General features: G+C 41.6%; 1 protein-coding gene across 19 annotated transcripts in view; it reads right to left on the bottom strand.

Moving 5' to 3' along the window:
• ATP2B2 (ATPase plasma membrane Ca2+ transporting 2) overlaps positions 1-17997 on the bottom strand; it is a 421948-nt gene extending 403951 nt beyond the window's left edge. For 11 of the 19 annotated variants that reach the window (XM_068695119.1, XM_068695126.1, XM_068695127.1 and 8 more), the window contains exon 1: positions 11002-11201. The gene's annotated coding sequence lies outside the window, so the exon portion shown is untranslated. Of the gene's footprint in view, positions 1-11001; positions 11202-17836 lie in introns of those variants that run through there. The other 8 variants (XM_068695129.1, XM_068695130.1, XM_068695132.1 and 5 more) reach the window with 3 other exon arrangements.
• Positions 17998-22255: the final 4258 nt, after the last annotated feature.

Here is a 22255-nt window from a genome sequence, read left to right as displayed (position 1 = left end):
TGCTTTTCCTGATAGGGATTTATCACACGCAAGAAATGGGTACACAGATTTGCTCAACGGAAAAAAGGTGAAGTAATCAAAGCAATGGAAGTGTGCCTTGGCAATTAGCACCAGCTACAACGTGGGCTCTGCAGCCTGCTTTTTAAAAAGCCCCTGTAGTTCAAAGAACATTTTTGGAAGTGGACTTCTAGACCTACTTGCCACAATATATTGTCCAAATCACCATGGTAATTCTGTGTAATTACAACATCAGGGCAGAAACGTTTGGACTTTACTGACTTACCTACTTACCTACTTCCCAACGATTTCAATGAGAAAGAAAAAAAAAAAAAAAAGTGGACTGTCATAACTAATATACTGAAGTGCATTTGGGGAATCCTGGGTTTGATCAACTTTGAGTGATCCGAAATCTGAACGTTATGCTGTCGATCAAAGTGGGACAAGGCGCCAGGTTGCTCAAAAGCTGAGTCTGTATCCCCGAATCTCAGACGAGGGGGTGACAAAGGGAGTTTTCCATCCTATCAGAAATAAAAGTTTTACAACCTGCTTGCTCACACAGATGAAAACACCATCTGGTTACCCATACATATCTGTGTTATAAACAATCGGGATGAGTTGTATTTTCATTGCTTTAACCCAATCGAGACGGGGTTCTTAAATATCATTTTCTGATCGATGCAGCCAGCCATCACAGCCACTGTGTTAACATTATGTGAAACCTCTTCAGAGACAAGATGACTAAAAATAGCTGCCGGTACTTACAATCCCTGCAGGAGAGTTTCAAAAGTGACTAATACCTTGAAAATGTGAAATTCTTTAATAGATCGTATTTTAAGAAAACAGAAGCTAAATAGTTTCTGAGAAAATAAGTCTCTGTACAAAATGGTCTTTACCTGTATTTGCAAACTCCTTGACAAGAGGGCTAATTGAGGCACCTGGATCAAGCAGCTCACATTTTGAATTCCTGAGTACAGACTGCTCCACTGATGTCACAGGGAAAATCATTATTGCATTTGTTTTTCTAAGAAATTGAAAATTCACTTCAATAGCTAATACAGGTCCTACTGTTAGAAAGGCAGCTGCTATCATTACGTCTGACCAATTTGCCAATAACAAAAGGGACAATTTGGGGAATATCAGAGCACAATGACTCTCTAATACTTTAATGTCCAGTCATTCTCCAAGTTAATTGGTCAGTGCACCATGCCAGAAATTTCATAGAAAATGTTACGCTACAGCATTCCATTTTCCCGTGCAGAAAACCATCCTTCTCTGCAGGCCTGTCGGCACAGATACAGCCCCTAATTCAACAGAGCACTTAAGCCTGATATTTAATGCTTTATTTCAGCAGAATTCAAATGCACATGTAAGTGCTTTGCTGAACAAGGAAGGATTTAGGCATATGCTTAAGTACTTTGCTGAACTGGGACCACACCACTATTTATAGAAAGCTTTTTGTTCCGGTTTTATTGTTCAACACTTATAGTCATCCTATGGCTTTTCCTTCTGTATACTTTCCCCTAGCAGAGCAAAGTATTTAGGGACACAATTTTCTTCCAGAAGTCAGAGGTTTAAAATCAGGGTGGATATCATAAGCTTCACTGATCTCATCTTTCTTTGGCCGTATTTACAGAAGAATATGAAAAAAAAAATTGGACTGAACTGTAGGGAGGTTATGAAGCCAGAAGTCACACGCAACAACAGGTTGGAAAGGCCTTCCCCCCACTCAGGAAGGACTTTTCCTGAGAACTAAACACTAATGTGTGCACCTGTAAGGGTTCACTTCAACTTGTCCAGGCATCCTTCAGTGTGCAGCACTGTTCCACAGGCACAGAGATTCAGGCAGGATCACGTCCAAAGTAGAGTTTTATTCAGCTTGAAAAGACATCAGCGTTGTGCATCCATGGCCGCTGCAGAGGCAGGGTGCTAAGCAATAAGCGGGGAGTGAGAAGACAAAGAACACTTCCCAGTGACTTCCAGTTCAACACCAGTGGCTGTGGGTATTCATGCAGAAAGTTGTCCCTCTCCATGGCAGAGGGATCTGGACACACCAGCTCCCCTTTCAGGGTTAACAAACATTCTCACAAATGTTTGCTTTATGAACCATTCTCTGCTCACAGCTATTGATGTGCTAACAAAAACTCCACATCTCACTAAAAATCTCTAAATATCAGGTTTGCTTTGCTGAAAATGCCAGTGATCCACTGTTGTTCTTTTACAGGTTTTGTCTCCCCACAAAAATATACATGGGGCTTCAGTTTTTTGTATTTATACACAGATTACCCAAAGACAGTACTGTGTTTCTGGGATGACTGAAAATCCGGTTGGATAAAACTGGTAGGTTTAATTGACATTCCTCCTTTAAAATGGATGTGAAAGGCATGTACCCATCCAAAGCAATAGCACATAGAAGACCACATGGTTTTAGGGGGAAGGGTTCATCTAGATATCTTTTGAGAATGGGAAGAGATAAAACAAAAGAGGAGAGGCAGACAGTAAAGGAAAGAGAAGGAAGGAGAAAACAGCCAGCTCCTCACTGGTGCGTAACCACGAAGGCTGCAGCACCGGGTGCGTCTGCGCACTGCCGGAGGAGGCTGGGAGGGCAGGCAGGGCACCGCTGCTGCTCCTTGTGATGCAGAGCCCGTGCTGCACAGCAGCAACAGCCCCTGCTTCACCCACCTTCCCTTCCCCTGCAAATCCACCTCTGAGCTTCTGCTGGGGGAAACTGGCAGAGAAATGCATTGTGCCTGATTCTCCCTGCACTCCGTGGAGCGGGATCTCATACATCCCGCTGCTCTTAGGCAGGCTGCATCAAAGGCAACCCCATCAACAGCTTCTCCTGTAACTTATAACTTTCAATCTTGGCTGCCTACATGCATCAAAGGGGGCAAAATTGTCCCCCCAGACACACTGTTTCACCAGAGCACCCCAGCAACATAACCCACAGACACTGAATCAATGGCAGAAAGTCTTCACCCTTTTCAGGAGGTACTGCAGCAGACTCCAGTAATCTTCAGCTGAATTATTAATAGTGACTTATAAGCCTTTTATACCATTATAATGGGAAGTTCTCTATTAGCCACCAATTTAGAGTGCAATTTTCAAAAACATCCAAGTGATGTAGATGCACAAACCCCACTGACAAGCCAAATGCCATTTGGCTTCCATTCCTCCCCTTTTTAGAAATCTTGCCCTTAACACATTAAATATTTCTACTGTGTTATCTGTAACTTATTAGACAATCAGGCCATAAATGCAGCTTGGAAATGGTCTCTTGACAGGAGCGCTTGACTTAGAGCTAAGTTCACAATCAGGATGTTCCTCCTTCAAGCAGGAAGAAATTTTAACTGGAAAGGTTTTCTGTTCTAGGCAGGTTCTACCTGAGATGCACTGGTTCTCAGCACAGCGCCTGCAAGAGGAACACGAAGAGAACTGGGATTTTCACACTGGGAAGAGGCTGGGTTGTTTCTGTATGCATACAAAAAGCCGTGCTTCACTCCTGTGTAAGTGGCTTTAATACTCCTTGTGAGTAACATCACAAACACCTTGCATTGCTTTGCACTTACAGTAGCACTTTCCCTCCAAAATTCTCAGTAGCTTTACAAATAGTAATGAATTAACCCTTGAGACATGCGGGTTAAGTACATACTGCGGCAGTTTAATTATTAATCCCAAACAGTAGCCCAGCAAAGGCAAGCGGCTTGCATGAAGTCAGAAAGCATCGCCTAACAAAGCAAGTAATAATACACAGTCTTAGTTGCCCCATGCCATGCCCTGGCCATCACACAGAGGCATTTTTTTTTTTCATCTTTTCAGGCTGCTGCCTTGAGGAGGAGCCATGTTATATTACCAAGGTGGAGCTGGGCAAACAAGATAAAGGTACAACTGTGGAATACGTTACTAAAGCTGCAGCTGCATTTTATTCTGATTAATAGGAAAGTATTGACTGAGACCTTACTGGCAGCAATACATTTCAGGTGAGCATTATCAGAAGCAGAGAGAATTCACTATTGTACTAAATGGAAGATGTGAAAGAAGCACAAAAAAAAAGTGGGATTCAGGGCAGCAACTTCAACAAACTCAGTCAAATGATTGGTAATGTCTCCTGAAGAGATGATCTTAGAGTCCAGGAGTTCAGGAAACCTGACAGTTTATTAACGAAGCCTGTATAAAATAGTGCAACAGATTATCTCAATGCAGAGGAAATAGAAGGAGCATTGGGAGAGACAATTATTGTTACATCCAGAGTCTTCTAAAGGCTTTGACTATCAGAAGAGATTGTACAAAAGGTGAAACAAGAACACTAAACAAAGAACAGGTAGAAAAGAATGGCAGAAATGTCTCGGCTATGATCCAGATAAGCCAACACACAAAAGGATCAACAACTAATGAGGGACATAAAAAGGCAACCAAAAAAGGATCTATAAATACGGCAGCAGTAAATGGGAGACAAAGATAAGCAACAGTTCTAGGATTTAATGGGAAAGGAGAGAAAATAACAGATGGCTAAGAAAAAGCTGAAGCATTCAGTACCTCCTGGTACTGAAAAAAAAAAATCAAAAGTGATTTTACCAAGAATACAAGACTACAGGCCAGAAGAATAAAGAACAGACTAAAAAATGTCAAGAGAAGCCAGACGTACTCAGTTTGATAGGGCCTGTTGAAATTCACTGCAGAGGAGTTGAGGAATTACCTAAAGCCATCCCCAAACATTAGCTATTATATTCAATAATGCACAAAGAAAGGGTAAAGTTCCCAAAGGACCGTGAAGAGGCAAAACCAGTACGCAACTTCAAAAGAAGCGAGTCTGCGACGAGAAACTGCAAACCAATCCACCTCTCTGTTATGCCCAGGAAAATGTGGAAGCAATCTAAATCATCACATCAGCACCTGAAGGATTAAATGCCGGAAAACAATCAAAATGTCAAATCAAAGAAATTTCCCTTTTGATATGGTAACCGGCCTTATAAAGAATGGAAAAGCCATAATTGACAGTGTACATTGGCTACAATAAGGCACTCAGTAACTGCCCAATGTGGTATTTTCATAGGACAGTAAGGATTGATATGTAAGTGAAGCTTAAGGGGTACTCAGGTCCTTGTATTCCATCCCTGGGATGGAATTCCACGTAGCACACTGAAAGAATATGCTTGACAGCCAGGCAAATGTTAGTAGAGAAAAATGTTTGTGAAGTAGGCGAGTAAGGTTTGTACCATCTTCAATCCACTAGTGGACACAAGCAAGCTGCAAAAGAAAACTTAATATATTGAAGAAATTGCTCAACGGTAAACTGGAAGCAAAGGAAATCCAAATCAAGCTACAAATAAGCTACAAATCAAGCAAAAATATAAAATGGAGCAAGGTTGAGTTCTGCTGGAAGGGATCTGGAAGGCACTGCAGACTATCAGTAACAAATAATATAATGGTATTTTTAAATAAGTCCTATGTCACACCAGGATATGTAACAGGAATGCTGTACATAAAGTAGCCTTTCCATTTTCTCCACTCTCAAGAAACTTGCAAAACAAGAGAGGGAAAAAAAAAAAAAAAAAAAGGAAAACAAAACAAAGCGAAACTCATAAGGAAATTGACAGTAAATGCAACCCCATCTTGTCAGCTTATTTAGCTAGGGAGCAATAAATGGTAGCAGTGCCAACAAAAAAAAATATATAGTGAACATTGTTGGGCCAAACAAAAAGTACCAGAACACTGAATCTTTTGAAGGAAACAAACCTCACAGATTATAAGGGCATTTTCTTCCTCCCATTTCTCTCAAGTCCTCCAGCACTTGACAAAACCAGAAAGGCTACAACGTATACCACATGAATTTTTCAGAGTAATTAATCTTTCAGGAAGACTCAGTCTACCTTTTTCAGAATGATTATTGTGGGTTTTGCACATTTAAAAATGAATGGGCTTACTTTCTGACAGGTCTTTTGGACAGCCAGTGATTACTATCATTAAGAAGAATCCAATAACACGGCATGGATCTTTTCCACATATATATATTATTTATTTCTTTTTACCATTTTTTCTTTATGTAATTACCTTCTACCATACGTAGGCCAAAATTCATGCCAGTCTTCTACTTTTAAAACATAAAAAATGAGTTAAAGCTAATAAAACATTCTATGTGCTAAGAAAATGTTTGTGAATGATTTGTGGATTTTGTAGATAAAATAACGCATTAAAAATGCATTTTAACTTCAGACTACAACTTTAATGTAGCAAAACAGTTGCATATATACCTAATATTGCCATTAATTAGTTTTCTAGAGTAACTTTATTCTCACAGGTAGCATTTTGCTTTTACAGAAACTGTAGGCCAGCACCACCTAAAAATGCACAGAACAATTTCCTCAGGTGACAAAGAATAAAAATCTTCAGTGTTTTGGGGAATAAGGTGAATTTACCTTAAGCTTCAGCAATTGCTACCAAAAAAATTGCTAAGTAATCTGCCATTAGCAAAGGCCTTTTTGTTTTTCTCTTGATTATCTACAGTCTTCATTATCCCACCTAAAAACATTTTAAGACACCTATGCAAATGCTTTTCAGGAACCCATCAACCCATTGGGAATTTCAATTTTGGTTACAAAACCCCCACACAAGCTGCATATTATTTCAAGCTTCTTACATCATTAGCCTGTTTCAAAAATATCGGTATTACTGAAAGGTTTAAAACATCAAGACAAAACTTGCAATACAGAAACTGAAACACTGAATAGTCTAATATGGGGGCCCCTTCTGTACATTCTGAATGCAATCACATCTCCCACGATGGCAGATTTCCCGTTAGCAGGAATAGCTTCCACTGATGAAGAACGGCTATTCAATAAGCAGGACACAATATATATGTTCAGCAAATCTATATTCAAGGTGACACTGACTTCCACACAGTACAGCAATGCAGAGGCTTGAAAAGCATCTCCTGCTTGCAGGGAGATATCAAAAGGAATAATCCAGTGCTATTTCCACTATTAACCACCAAAAGAAAGCCTCAACACTCATCAGAAAACTCCCGAATCCTAAAGCGTGCACGTAACATGGAGTGGACAGCAGCAATTGTGGTATCTTTAAACACTCTTCAGCCCTGCTGGCTGATTCTACGTTAGACATACCCCTGGTGCAGCTGAATGAAAAATGTTGTAGTGTGTTAACAGGTAAGGTAGGCTATAGGTAATTCCACAAACACTACAGAATTTATGATTTATTAAGCCTAGAAATGTAAATACTGTATATAGAGAGCTGCAGTCTTGTGGGCTTCATGCTGCACAAAATTGCTCAGAGCATGAGCTGTACATCCGAGGCCAAGCTTGGCAGGTGGGAGAGGAAACACACTTCAGTCTCACAGCTCTGAACCCTGCCCCAGCTTTAATGATTAAGACTAATCCCTCCCTGATGAATTTGCAAACCTATTTGATGGTTTCCATATACACATACACTGCACACACAGAGTGCTCCATGCAGGCAGGACAGGGCACCTCCCTCACAGGAAGCATCAGTGAAAGAAACCCGTTGGGGCTCCGAAAACCCCAGTGCTGTTACTTTTAAAGGCATTCCACCCAACAATGAAGAAATTCACTGTGGAAACAAAGACCCTTGTATTGACGCTGTACTACCTAGCACACGATATCACTGTTGTTGCTCTCTCACGCTCAGAACCACACCACAATGTGGCCTTCACATGCACTCGGCACTCAATGGGACAGCGTCAGGGAGCTGAGCAGTTTGGGGGTGCGTGGCCCAGAAACAGGAGCCATGGGAAGCCTGTAAGAGCTGCCAGCAAAGCCAGTCCTTAAAACCAAAGGAGAGAAATAGCTGCGTACAGATAAAGAAGCCTGCACAAGAGAACAGCGACTGAGGCTGCGAGGGTGCTGACCTGAGCATCTGGACTGAAGAAACTCAGGCTCCTTCAGAATTGATGTTATTTTTCTGCAGGACTCAAGGTATGCAATGAACCCTCCAAAATACACTTGCTATTGTATGTGTTAAATATGTAACAACTTCTGCTTCTAAGAAACATTTAAAGCCTTTTTAGTTTACATTCCAGTGTGTGGAGGGCGTCCCTGCAGCACAGCAGCTCTTTTATTTATATGCTGCAAAATATTCAAGAATTCGGAATGTAAGGTGCAGAATCCGTGAAGATGAGACCTTTTACACCAAAGACCCAGAAAAATGCCAGTTAACATATCAGTTAGAATACAGATCATTATTATATAATATAGATTACATTGTGATATATTTGAAGCACTAAGTATAAAAGAGTTGACTACACCTATAAAATAGAAGTCTGAAATATTTCAGTGCTAAATAACTCTGTTTATGAAAGAGGAAACCTTATTCAGAGTAAGCTTCAAAAATAAATTTGATCTAACTAATAATTTTGTAGAACAAATATAGAGACCAACGTGTATCTCTGCCACTCTTCCACGCATTACTGTCATGTCTATTATCCTGCTACACGTAAATATTGTTTATCTACGTTCAATTTTCCTTTCTCAAAGATTTTAGATTTTTCTTTTCAGACAGTCAAAACTATTTTACCTTTTGCACTTGTCACGTATATTCACAAAAGAAATAGTTTGCATTTATACTAATCTTTGTTGTTGTTTTTTTATACACTTAGCTTTGTTTTGAAGCAGAATTCTTAAGTTTATCTGACACACATTCCGATGGTAAGCTTTATCAGAAGTTTGAACTTCATTCAGATGTTTATTTTAAAAGATTTCAGCAGCCACACAGCTTTGTTTAGATGTGAACTTTCTTCCCATTCCAGATTCTCTCTCCTGCTCTCATCTCCCATCAGACCATCACCAAGAATCTTTTTGCAGACATTTTTCCACAACTCCATTCATCATCCTGCACCTATTCTGAAGTTGCAGTGCGTGTTATGGGGAATTTTTGAGTACAAGAAAGTTTAAGCTCACTTTCTAAATTTTAAACTATTTTAAATTATGAACAAGTAACCATGAAATGCATCTGCTGTTAATATAGATAAACTCTAAGCTAACACCTAGAGGATTATCTATCTTCAGGCAAATAGTCCTACTTTCTAGTCCCATCTCCAAAGTTGCTGTGGTGGTTGATCTCCAGTGCTTTATTCTTAGCTAACAAAGGATGTGGAACCAGAGAGATGCACCAGGTCTGACTCAGCTACCTACAAGCAGGTAACTAATGCTGCCCGCAGTGCCACGCTGTGTCTGATGGGTGACACGGGATGTAGCAGGAACTCCCACCCCTCTGAAGTGGGGGTGAAAAGCCAGGTGGGGCACCCCAGGGCATCAAGGGACACCAGGAGTCTTCGTTGAGGAAAAGCAAACCACTGGGTATTCCCACGGTCCGTTTGCTCTCCCCACTGCTTTCCTCCAAACTGAATCCCATCGAGGTGACAGCACCACAAACAACGTGTAATTTTATTAACTGCCATCTCCCTATAGAACTTGTCAAAAAACAAGAAAAATGTTCTTCAGATAATCAGCAAACAGGCAATTGAATGGTTATAAGATACAGTTTGGTTAGGGAAACATGCCAGAAATTTGGATCCAATATCACTTGGAAAATTAAGAGGTTGTGGTACTGAATTTATAGCATGTGAACAAAACACAACACTGGTAATGATATCAAGCACAAATTAAAGTAAAGTAATACTCTGCACTGTGAAATTAAAATATTCATTTAATGCAATGTTGAAGTGTTAATCTTGACGCTGAACTAAGCAGTTGATACAAATTCTTTTGTGTTGGGAAGAACTTCCAGCAATGCTCACCGTCGAAATGGAGGTCAACATTAGATCATAAAGTCATTTTCAAGAATACTGAGCTAGTTTAATAGCAAGACGCAGAGACATACACAAGCCACCACTCCTTCACGTAAACATCCTGAAAATGTTGGATTCCACTTCAGTGGCCACATTAAAGCGCGTTACGTGAAGGTGAGTGGACAGGACCAGAAACAAAGAGCTGCTTGCAAACCTGACCGTACGCGGTCCCACTCATCTTCAAAGACCTCCCCACGCATCCAGGGCTGGCAGTATCTGCCAGCAAGGTATCTGTAGCCTGGAAAAGGTCCCTTTTCACTGCGTGGGGGTTGAGTTACAGCCCTGTCAACTTTCACGCTGTTTATAAACTTACATTGTAGTTTATTTCAGCGGCAGTGAAGCCCTACTCTATGCCTTTGCTTTTAGCTGCCCTGGCTTCACATCACCTTCTCGTGGTATCGGTGCTCCTCAAATGTCACTTGACAACAAAATACGTGGCGGATGAAAAGGAAATAAAGAAAGCGTTAGCACGGAATTAGGTTGTGATGGTGTAACGTGATAAAACAGCACAGTAAGGTTGGAAAAAAAAAGAAAAAAGAAAAAAAAAAAAAAAAAACAGTGAAAACGATCGGCTAGAAACACAGAAGCAGCAGTCAACTTTTTGACAGTTCAATGGGGTAGAGGAGCGGGCAGAGGTCGGGGGAGGGCTCGGCTCCTTCGGCTCGGCGCTGCTCTGCCGGAGCGCTGCGAGGCTCCGCGGGCAGCCGTGGGAGCGGGGACCCAGCCCGGCCCCGCAGCTCGGCGGTGCGGGAGCGGGGCGAGATCCCCGCCCCTGGAAGCGGCTGCTCCTTCCCTCGGCTCCCCGCAGCGGGGGAGCTGAAGCCTCCTCCCGGCTCCTTCCCCCGGCTCGGGGAGCTGCCCCCCGCCGGGTGCGGGACGGGGAGGGCCCCCTTCAGCCCTTCGCTCGCCCCGAGCCCGGGGGCAGCGCGGCCACCTCTGCCCGCCCGTCCCCGCCGCCTCTCGCAGCGGAGCCCCGAGGGCTGTGCGAGCGGTCAGCGCCTCTGCCCCGCGGGGCGACCCCGGGCAGAAGCCGCCCGCATCCACCGCCCCGAGGGAACATCCCTCGGCCGCATCCCGCCGCTCAAGGTCACCTCAGCGCGGGGCTGCCCCCCCGGGGGTCGCCGCTCCCCGCAGCCCCCAAGCAGCGCCGGTAGATCCGGGCCGCGCCGGGCTCCTGCTCCTACCTGAGCCGGCGAGCGGAGCCGAGCCGAGCCGAGCGGAGCCGCCGGGAGCGCGGAGGCGGCCGCTGTCCCCTCAGCAGCGGCGGCGGCGCCCGGGGAGTGGGGCCGCGCACGGCGCCTCCCTCCTGCGCCGGGCCGCTGCGCTGCGGTGGGCGGCGGCGGCGGCGCTCCGTCAGACTTAGCGGGGCCGCGGCGAGCGGGGAAGCCCCGGGGGTGGGGGGGGGGGGCGGGCAGCGCCTCTCCCCTCCCCGCCGAGGTGCCGGCCCCAGCGGAGCGGAGCGGAGCCTCCCCCGGCAGGGCTGGGGCTCCCCTCAGCGGGGAGAGGCCGGCGCCGCGCCCGGCTCCGCCGCGGCTGCAGGGGGCGCGCAGCGGCGACCCCCGCTCAGAGGGCTCGGCCCCGGGCTCCCGGGTGGGCGCCCCTCAGGCCCCGCAGCCCCGCGGAGGGAGGGGAGCCCTGGGGGATGCGGGGGTCCCTCAGCCTTCACCGCTCCTCACGGTGCTGACGTTCGCCTCTGGAAGGCTCTTTTGGAAGCCCCGGGGGCTTCCAAAATGTCAGGGGACCGGTGAGGGTGGCTCTGAGCTCAGCGAGAGGGGCTTGAATCGTATCTGTCAACAGCAAAAGGTCCCCACCTCGCGTCTTCTGTTCCCTCAGCGCTCACAGATTTCTGTCAGAATCCTCCACGAGACGCGAGAAGGCCTCACCCTGACCGAGAGAAGGAGGCTGTGGCCCTGGGGCGCAGCACCTGTCAAAGATGCCCGAGGTTCGTTCCCACTTCATGAAGGAGGCTTGACATACAGATTACCTACATGAAGTAAACTGAGGAACTAGCACTCCAGTATGAGGAAATTAGTCCCCCCCAAAGAAAAAAAAAATGTGGATTTAAGATGCTTCCTTTCTTCACAGCATTGCAGAATGGCATATTTGAAACATTTCTAGAGCGATTAAAGTGGGTTATTTAACCAAACCTTCCTGATTTTATACATAGACTCAGATTAGATTTCCTAAAAATTCTGCTATGCCAAAGAGTCTTGCCACCACAAGAGTTAAAACTACCCACCAACCATCTCCAAAGCTGAACTGAAATAGAGAGAATTTGGAAGAGGAGACAAAAAAAAAAAATGCTTGGTTGGTGCTGTGGACTTGTGTTTGGTGTAAAAGATTCATATCCATTGCATAACACCTACAGACTGCTACCGCAGACAACACTAGCATTTTATGTGGAAAAGTGGAACTCTTCCACCTCTTTTTACTGGTAAATAGCAGTGCTGGCCGGCCCTGGTTGTTTGAGAGACGATACGATGTTAATTATATTCTGATTCTTATCTTGGCTTCTTCCTCAACGCCATTTAAATTCCAGTCTTAACCTTATCTCAGCAAGGACTTAGGAAAAAGTAGGACAGCCAACAGAACGAAAGTACAAGTCCCTCCACATCTTTTCAAACTACTTCTAGCTTATTTGATACTAGGAGAAGCTGTAACCAGAAGCTGTAATCTTTGTAGTAATTTCACACAAATTAACAAAATACAAACTTGTAGTTCTCACAAAGTTCAGTCATTACCTTTGGAAAACTTCAGAAACCTGTACGTATTCTGCAAATATCTAGATTAGTTCTCTCATTTGATCTTAAACCACATGCTTACTGTCAGCTGCACATCAACATTTCTGGTGCTTTCCCTGATACATCACTCAGTGTCATCACGAAGATCAAACAAACTGAGAAAACCTAACCAAAAATAGCAACATTTCTGTTTTGACAATGCTTGGAAAGATGGCTGAGAAGGCCTGAATGAAGTGTTTACAAAAATAATCGTGCAAACATTAGGTAAATCTGGAGCTATTTTCTGCTTGTGCTTATTAATCATTTAAAGCAGATGATTGGAGTACCATTTGAAAGCGTTAGGTGTGCATTCTTACTCAGTGCAGGCAAATACATTTGACTAATAATTCTGCACTGCATAAAACCATCACATCCTACAGACTATTTTCACAGAAATGTAAAAATTCCCCACACAACCTTACACTGTTAAACATAAAGGACCACAGAGCAGAGTTCTGGGTTCAAATATTATTCAGGTCAGCCTCTGAGCATATGACTTGTCTCATCAGAACATCCACAGCTGGTCAGCTACTGCAGCTGGGACTAATAACTGCAGAGCAGAACAAACAATATCTTAAGATATTCAGTCCCTATGACTGATTTTTAAGTGATGGTGAAATAGCAAAATTGCATGGCTCTTTATCATTTGTAATAAACAACAAAAGACAGAGCAACATTTTTTGTTTATTATCTTTTGCCTATGAAAATCTTTTCCTATGAAAACATATGTATGTTATATATAATTTCTGACAGCTTTAGAAGCTACCCTACGCTCATTTTTATAGAGAATACATGGCATTTTTTAGTGTCTCTCTTTTTCTTTGGAGATCTTTTTCTTGTACTATAGTATTTCTAGGAACTTAACCTATTACATAGAGATTTTAGTAAAACTACAAGATAAAGCATGCAGTTAACAGCTTCAACTAATCTCCTATAATTCAACACTTCAGACAATTCCCATCGTGGTTTTCCCTAAATTCCTTAAATTACGCATTCTCTCAGGTTTAGGTATTCCTTTAAATTCTTTCTCATTTCCCTGTTTAACCGGGGAACATATGCATAGTGGAGGTTATCTACTTGGTTTAAAAAATGTGAAGGTGCACCTTTACCTGCAGTCATTAAACTCGGTGGTACTATGCACGCCTTAAGTCTGAATGATCTAATAATGAATTATACTTGTCAGACAGTTCTTCTCAGGTTTCAGCTTCATGTTATTTTCACAACCTACAGCTTAATCTCCACACTACCAAAACAGAGGAGGAATTTCAAGGACATTTCAGAAAGGAGGGGATAATGGATGCCAATTCAATAGCTTACAGTTTGGCTGTAATTATATAAGAATGAAATAGCTATTCTTTTATTTCAGTGTACTTTATGAAATTTCTAAAAATAATGTATGTATATAAAACATAACAATGATGAAATTTTCTAAAAATAATGTATATAAAGCATAACAATAATGTGTTCATATCATATATCCATAACACCTTCCACTCCAAGGAATCCGTATGCACTTAGAGAGTTTACCTTTGAAGTGTTGCTGGTGCCAAATGGCAACGCTAAGAATGGAAGTGAAGAATACTTGATCTGCCAAAAATGTAGTAGTACATACATTAAGAGAGCAAAGTACGATCGTAAAACCTGTCATCATTCTTCACAAAGCAGGCAAAAGTGTTTTATGAGGAGTCATTACACAACAATACAGGACTTTTTGAAATATGAGGACTCAGAAGGATATTTGCAGGACCAGTATTTGACTTACAGCCTTGAAGTGCTACTCTCATAACAGAGTTAGACGTTTGATTACGAGAACGTTCAGACACGGTCTTAGTTGCTCTTAAGAAAAAACTCTCATGGTATCATATGCCACCAAGCTATGGCATAAGTCCAGTATCTGATACAGTAGAAAGCATATCCCTGTGAATCACCAGTGTGATCTCCTGCGGTAATTTCACACCCTCACATCACAGTCTCCCACTCAAAAAACAACCAGTCCTGCATCTCTATTGTTCTTAAGAGCCAGAGTAACGACAGACAAAGGCTATGACAGTAACACGTTTTCTGGCAGTAACACGTTCTCTGGCATTGCCATGAAGTTGTATAGCAGTCAGCCTGTCACAGTTCTGCATGAAGTTGCTTTTCGCATTTAGCATCTGAATGTCAGACACTGCTGGGAAAGACTAGAAGATAACAGAATTATGATCATCACATTGTTTGGGAAAAAAATATATATATATATTACCAGAGGATTGTTAGATGTATTGGGTTATTCTGCAGCTCTTATTTCACAGTTCTAATTCAGCATCAAAGCAAGAAGAGCTGGAGTCTAGTGCAAAATGCATATTATATGTATACCTACATGAAATGTCCTTGCTTCAGCTGTGCTAAACATAAGGGGACTTTAACCTCCGTCTGAATTGAGTAGCAACTGCATAGGACAGACACAGGGTCTGAATGAAGCTCCTGTTTGCTGACCCTGTTAACATTTGTGACTCTAGAAAATAAATCTGGTGCTTCCCTGGCAAAAGGTATTCTGTAACTAAGTAATTTGTTAAACCTGATAAAAAGTTGATAATTTTGCACGCAAAAGCACTTAGAAAAAAAATATAGGACAGTTTCTATGACCTTGATAACCTGGTGGTAGCGTCCATATCATCTCTGTTATAAACAAACAGGCAAGCCCACAAGAAAGGAAAAAAAAAAATAAAAATCACAACAGCAACAAAGAGTTGGAAGAATATGGCCAATGGAGAGAACATAATACAGTGATTATATCTTTTCTGAAAGGACCACAAGTGAGTTTGCCAGATGTATAATCTGACTTTTCTCAGAATTGAATGTTAAATTACAGCAACAGTTCAGGACAAAGATAAGTTTTAGCTAGTTTAAACTAGTTAAAATGCCCATCTCCTTTATCACAGCTCTTTTCTTTTAAATTTTCTACCTTATTTCTGTAACTAAGTAATTTGAAACTATTTTCTACCTTGATGTTGTGTTCCAAGAAATATATTGATAGGGTGAAGTAGGCAATGGTTTGCATAATCGTTAGCACTAGCAGCAAAGATTTTGAATAGGAAGGATAATTAAATCGTTAGACATGGGATGTGGGTAAAGAAGCAGGACTAAAATTCAAAAAAACAGTGAAGACATAAAGCAGCATCTAAAGGTCAGTGCTGGAAAACAAGCTGGCTACTGGCAAACTTGTCTCAACATTCCCATAAATTAAAAGTCAGTCCTCGCTTTCTACAGCAGCTTCCCAAGGGGAAATAGAATCATTGATTTAAATACGAGTTGTCCTCTGTGGTTTCAGTGGAAATTTCCAGGATAAATATTACACAAAATCCCTAAAAGAAAATATTTATCAATAACAGAATTCTTGTTGCAAATAAAGATGGATTTAGCAAAGCAAACATAGAATCTACAAATGGTCCCAATGGTCATTGTATAAATACCATGTTTAGCTTGCTGATGTTTGGGTAAGAATGATTCATTTGCTTTGAGAATAATAACATTTTAGAATATCTTCTAAAGACTGAATAATGTCAGTTACATACATACCATTTTGTTGGAAGCCCCTTCCCTTTTGTATTTAAACTCTTAATGAAAAACAGCACAAGGGCAAGGCAAATCTACATACATATATTTTAAGCAAGTGGTTGCTTTAAGACACATACGCCAGAAAAATACTATCAGGAAGCCCTTGGATCGACTCAGGAGAGCCCATGTCACTGCAAAAGGAAGTTAACAATGCTGTTAGACCTTTCAGCAATTTATCAACACGAAGTCTGCTTTTTCACTTTTCCAGTTTCTGGCCAATACTTCTGCTAATGAATATAGTACTTATGTCTCCAAAGCTCTCTATAAATAGTAACTGTGAATCTCTTAGCAATTACTACAAATGAGCTCTGAGGTGAGAAGAACGTAAGCATTCCTGTCAGACATGGACAGACTTGGGTACCTCCCAGCCTGCTTGCAAATTAATCCCAGAGTTATCTGCATGCCTGATATGATGGGCTGTCTGAGTAGTCCCGTGGTTAACTGCATATGGAAATGGCAGCAGCAAGATAGTTCATATTCTTAGCATGCACAGCCATAACATTTGTGTGTGATCTCACCCCCAGGTTTTAATTCCTAAAAGGGTTAGTTCTTACCAGGGTCTAACCTGCATGTTTAATATTTCATCGTGATTACGCAGGCTTATATTCACTATGCTTAGGCATAATGCTGAGCTTTGGAGCGTTCCTCCTGGACTCCAGTGTGTGTACACATATACGCATACAGAAAATCAAAAGAGAAATAAGTGCATCCAGATGGCTATTCGGGCCTCCTAAGACCTCTTCAGTATCACTATTTGCATCTTCCCACTACCTGGAGAGGAGTTTAAGGTGACTACACACCTCCATTACTCACCTTAATAGGATTAATCTCTTGTACTGTCTTCTAATTAGGTCCATATAACTATCTGATGATCTTGAGCATACATTCTAGCTATGAGTGCAAGCAGACGAAAGGAAAAATGCGGACATGGAATACATTATGGGTGGAAAAAGGGCAGGCCTTTTTTCTCATTCTTCATTCGGCTTTTTGTTTTCTAGTAGCGTTTCAGCAACTTATCACTCTGTATTGATTTGGAACTTCTAGGTAAAAAAATTACTGCTGGTTTAAAACTACTTTTAATTATTCTCAGACGATACATTCTGATTTTATTTGCATCAGCATAAATTCGTAGTGTCGGCTGACTATCCCAGATTAAAGAGAAAAGATATCCAGAAAGGTTCTGTGTGAATAAAGTCTGAGTGGCATTATGGCAAGAAAGACAGAGAGCCTCCTGGGCCATGTTAGGCAGAGCACTACCAGCAGGTGAAGGGAGATAATCCATCCCCCACTCAGCAGTGGTGAGACGCTCCCGGAGCACAGGGTCCAGTGCTCATGGCCTCCCAGTACAAGAGTGGCCGGGACTTACAGGAGTGAGCTCAGCAAAGGGCCACGGGGACAATTAAGGAACTGGAACATCCATCCTGTGAGGAGAGGCAAAGAGCACTGGGTCTGTTCAGCTTGGGGAAGAGAAGGCTCAGGGGGATTTTATAAACGAGACTAAATGCCCAGTGGGAAGAAACAAAGACGGATCCAGGCTCTTCTCCGTGGTGCTCAGCAACAGGACAAGAGGCAATGGGCACAAACGGAAATAAAGGAAATTCCATGGAAACATTAAAAATGATTATTATTTTTTAAACCATACCTTTTCTTACTTTGAGGATGATCAAACACTTGCACAGACTGCACAGAGAGGTTGTGGAGGCTCCATCCCTGGAGATACTCAGAACCTAGCTAGGCACAGTCCCAGGCAACCAGTTGAATGTGCTTTGAGCAGAGAAGTTGGAGGTGCCAGCCAGCCTCAACTATTCTGTATCCCACACAGATGAAGGAAATTAGCCTCCACACCACAGCCTTGATTAGAGTCAGACTTGTTGAATTCCCATCAAAGCTGTCATACAACGTTTTAAACCTGGTCTTTATCAGCAACAATTTGCTGACAAGGAGCGGCCAAACCCTATCTCTCAATCTGACTTCCTATATAGCTTTTAACTAATCATCTTGGATGGGTCAATATAAGAATGGATTTTATTTTCAAATGCTTTTCTTGAGCAGCCTCAGTTTACCCAAATTTACTGGTGTTGGAAATACTGTGTTATTGCTAGTGTTTTCTGGTGATAATTGAATGAGAACACTACCAGGGATAGTGTTTGACACACAATGCCAAATGTCAATCTATCACTCAAAAATATCCCCACCCAACCCCACAAAAATAAATAAATAAATGAGCTTTAATGACCTCAGAGTGGTTTATGCTTTTTCTTATAAGTATATGATATCCTACCATCCTACCACAAGCAAGTAATTGGGGGAAGTCAAATATTATCCTCTTAAGATGGAATTTGAATGATTTATGTTTGTAAATGATATTTTGCTGCTAGGCTGCTATTGCTTCTGGGCTGATGCATATTCTATCCTCATTCACAAACAATATCTAAATGAGGTAAATATTACTTTTATGTATTATATTGCAAAGTATATATCTTACTAAAATAAACAGGATTTTCTGACTGAATAGCAGAGGAAAAAAGCCTAATGTGCTGTATTTCCTGAGTGTGGCAACTAAAAAGGTTACTACACATGGCTATCTGTCCAAATTTTGCCTAGAAAGCTTGGGTCTCAGCAGCAGGGATGAATTGGGCTATGTCAGAAAACAAAAGCTACAATGGTGTTTGAACAGACTGTGGTGGGTGGTCTGCCTGTCCCCCCGGGATGGCTTGGTCAAACAACACTGGGATGACTGGTGAGGCTAAAAAGCCCCCGAGTCTCTGAGAAATCCCCGTTTGCAATGCAATGGCTTGTTTGCTCCAGGAATGAACAGTACCAAGACTTTCTTCCCCAGCACAGTACTTCCAGTTACTCCAAGCTGTTTCCTTACCATCTGTGTTGGTGGAGAGGAACGAGGCATTTGCCTGGAATGGAGGCACCGAAGACGGACTGTCCTCTTCAGAGCAGAGTGAGGCAGGCAGGGCTAGGTCTCGTAAATGAAGTTACTGCTGTTTCCTCTGTGTTTTCTACCGTCTCTGGTTTATTTCTTGGGCACACCAATGTTCATAGTTCAAATACATATTTGATTCAATCTTATGTGAGCTTCAATAAGGAAAATCCGGAAGTTTCTGCCCTGAGGCAAACGTAAAAGGTTGAGTTAAGGCAGTGAATCAACTCTTGCTGCAGAAAGCAGTATCCTCCCAGATACTGTGACCATCCTGCAGTCTGCAAATAAGTACAGAGAGCAGTCTCAAGTGTGTGTTCAGTTATGTAAGAGCAAGGAAAGCAAGCCTAGATAAGAATATGCATTTGAAGAAAGGTTGTTTTATTACATGGGACATCGGTAAGTCCATAAAGGAAAATCATCTGTCTTTCATGGCACAGCAAAAAGGTACAAGCAAATCTTCAGCCATTCCTTAAAACTTTTCACAGACTGTATGCATGTTACTTACTTCTAATGAAGTGCAGTGGCGTGTATTCATCAGAAAGTCTATTCTAAAGCAGTAATTATTGCAAAGTTCTGCAATTATAAGGGGGTGTTCAAGTAGTTGTACTTAGTACAGATTAATATTCTTTTAATTATATAACTTACTGGAATCTGAATAAAAATGAACCTAGACAGCGACATACTCTTTAAGTTGGCAGTTGTAGTGGTTTCTCAGTGGTAGCATACATGAGAAAGCTTCACCAATCTCTCATCTTTTTCCCCCTCACAATTTATCATATGGTTACAGTGAAAAACAGCAGGGAAATGAATTATGCATATTTTTTAGCACACTGAAAAGTTAATGAAAAGTTAAATACAACTTACGTGTGTGATTGCACAAAGCACTTATTTGACCTTGCTAAGCTTTAAAAGGCATTCTAAGATTAGCCTGGCATGTATTTCAAGTGTACGAAAAATACAAAATTGGTTCTTAAAATGCTAGTACAGACTGTTTCATGCCTAAATCCTCATTATGTTCAGGATATTTATAGGAAGTGACTCAACTTTAAAGTGGGTAAAGACAAGTAAACCCTCCTTTTTTGTGGAAAAGTGGTGCTCATATTCAGATGCTACATCGCCAAGCTACAATCTTCAATAAATCATGTTTTCCATAGGAAAGAAAAAAGACTATGTAAATGTTTCCATGAACCAATTTTTGTCAAAGTGAATTGTACAGCATGGCAGCAATGCTGAGTTTACAGTTGAGCATATATTTGGGGCGGGAAAGTGAGAGTGGGAGCAGACACAAAGAGGTGAAGGCGAGAGGAGCACTCTGCCCTTCCACCCCTTTCAGTTTTAGGATTTGCAAGCAAGCCTGAGAGCCCCAGAAACCCATGAAAACACTCATCCTCCAGATGACTTTTGCTTTTCCATCATTTGTCACATCTCATTTTCATGTTGTGCCTTTATTCTCTTATTTAACCACAGGGGAAAGCAAATTAGACGAAAGTGAATAGATACACTAAGGGCAGAACAAACTCCCATATTTCCAGTAATACATAAGCAAAACAAAAATAGAATGTTTTATTCTGTGCTTTATTTCCTGTTGTTGTCTAGCAATGCAGAACATCACACTTCAACATCTGACATATCCTGCTCCACCAACTCACTACCCCTGCAAAGAGGACAGTGGTAAGAGTTGCTTGTGTTAACCATTTTTGAAAGAGACAATACTTTAAGGAGATAAAGAATTCACATTTAGCTTGATAATTCTAAGAAGTTTAAAGGTCAGCAGGATTGATATTGTACTTGAAATGTAAAAAAAAGTCATTTTGTTAATTCAGCTCTCCTGTGCTGACAACTCCGGCACTACATTTCAGCCTCAGCTGTTAGAAGCGTATCAGGTCTACGTGTCCTTTACTAACAAGCTTTATCCAAAGAACAGGAGGATGAAGTATGCTACACTGTTGTGTCTCAAAATGGTAAATATAGATGAGCTGCAGAATTTTGATACTATTCTACTGGGAAAAATAGACTATCCTACAGGAAAACCGTAAATGGCTTCCAGGCAGGTACACACATACCAGAAGCCACAGATCTTCTCTCAAATCTTTGCTGACTTGCTATTGACCTTGAAGTCGTAAGAACTTTACTAATTAATTTTTTTTTTAATATTTTCATTTCACTGTAGCAATTCACCTCTCTCAATTACATCTATATCTCTACCCGTACAGCCTTTTTGTTTGTACTCATTGTGGTTTGGTATCACTTTATTATGCAATTCCTGATTTCCAAAGTGTAAATTCTTTGTCAAGTTACCTATGCCTGACCACCAGGTACAAAGATTTATTCTCCCAGACGTACCTTTGATAGCACGTCTCTACTTCTGCCACCACTGAATTAACACAAAACACTACAGCTTTTCTGTGGCTTTTGTATTAGCCACTTTATCGTGAGATGAAATCTATCTGAAAGCTGGATTTAATGCAAAATTCAGCAGCCTGCTGATTAAGCAGAACATCTTACTGAAAGCAGACAGTCCTTCCAGGTGTACCTGGGCTTTCTACAAAATTCAAACCCGCAAAGCACTACTTTTCAACTTTCTTTGGTCAACCAATAACAGACCAAGATTTGTCTGCCTCAGAAACTGTCTCTTCTTCCTCAGGATAATACCCTGGGGTTGTGATCACTCCCTAGTGTCCAGGCAGGGCATCCTGTAAAAGACTTTTCTACAAAACATTCCTTGACCTCCATAATATGAAGCGGTTGTCCAACTTAACTGTTTTTCAATGAAAATTGGTACAGCTTTATTTTTGAAAGGCAGGAACTAGGATCTTTGTTTCAGAAGCAAAAAATGGTACAGTTCTAGCTGGAAATGATCTCTTATGTTCTATAATGGGAGACTTTGTCTTCTATGAACTAGACATCATTATGGATCATACCTTTAATGGTCAGCAGGGAAGTCGGAGTCTTGGTTGCAAGTTTTTAGGATGCTGAAATCAGAATGAAATAATGCTCATATAACTAAATTATTGACAACCCTAACTAGTATCACCATTGTGGTTTAATTGAGTCCTAAATTCTGGCACTGGGGAGTGATTTTTTTCTGAAACAACCAGTGTCATAGTGTCATTGCTGACATACATGTTA

The sequence above is a fragment of the Anas acuta genome, chromosome 11 (assembly GCF_963932015.1).
Source record: "Anas acuta chromosome 11, bAnaAcu1.1, whole genome shotgun sequence".
NCBI classification, from domain to species: Eukaryota; Metazoa; Chordata; class Aves; order Anseriformes; family Anatidae; genus Anas; species Anas acuta.
The sequence above is the reverse complement of the archived record's forward strand: the minus strand, read 5'-3'. Positions and strand labels throughout refer to the sequence as shown.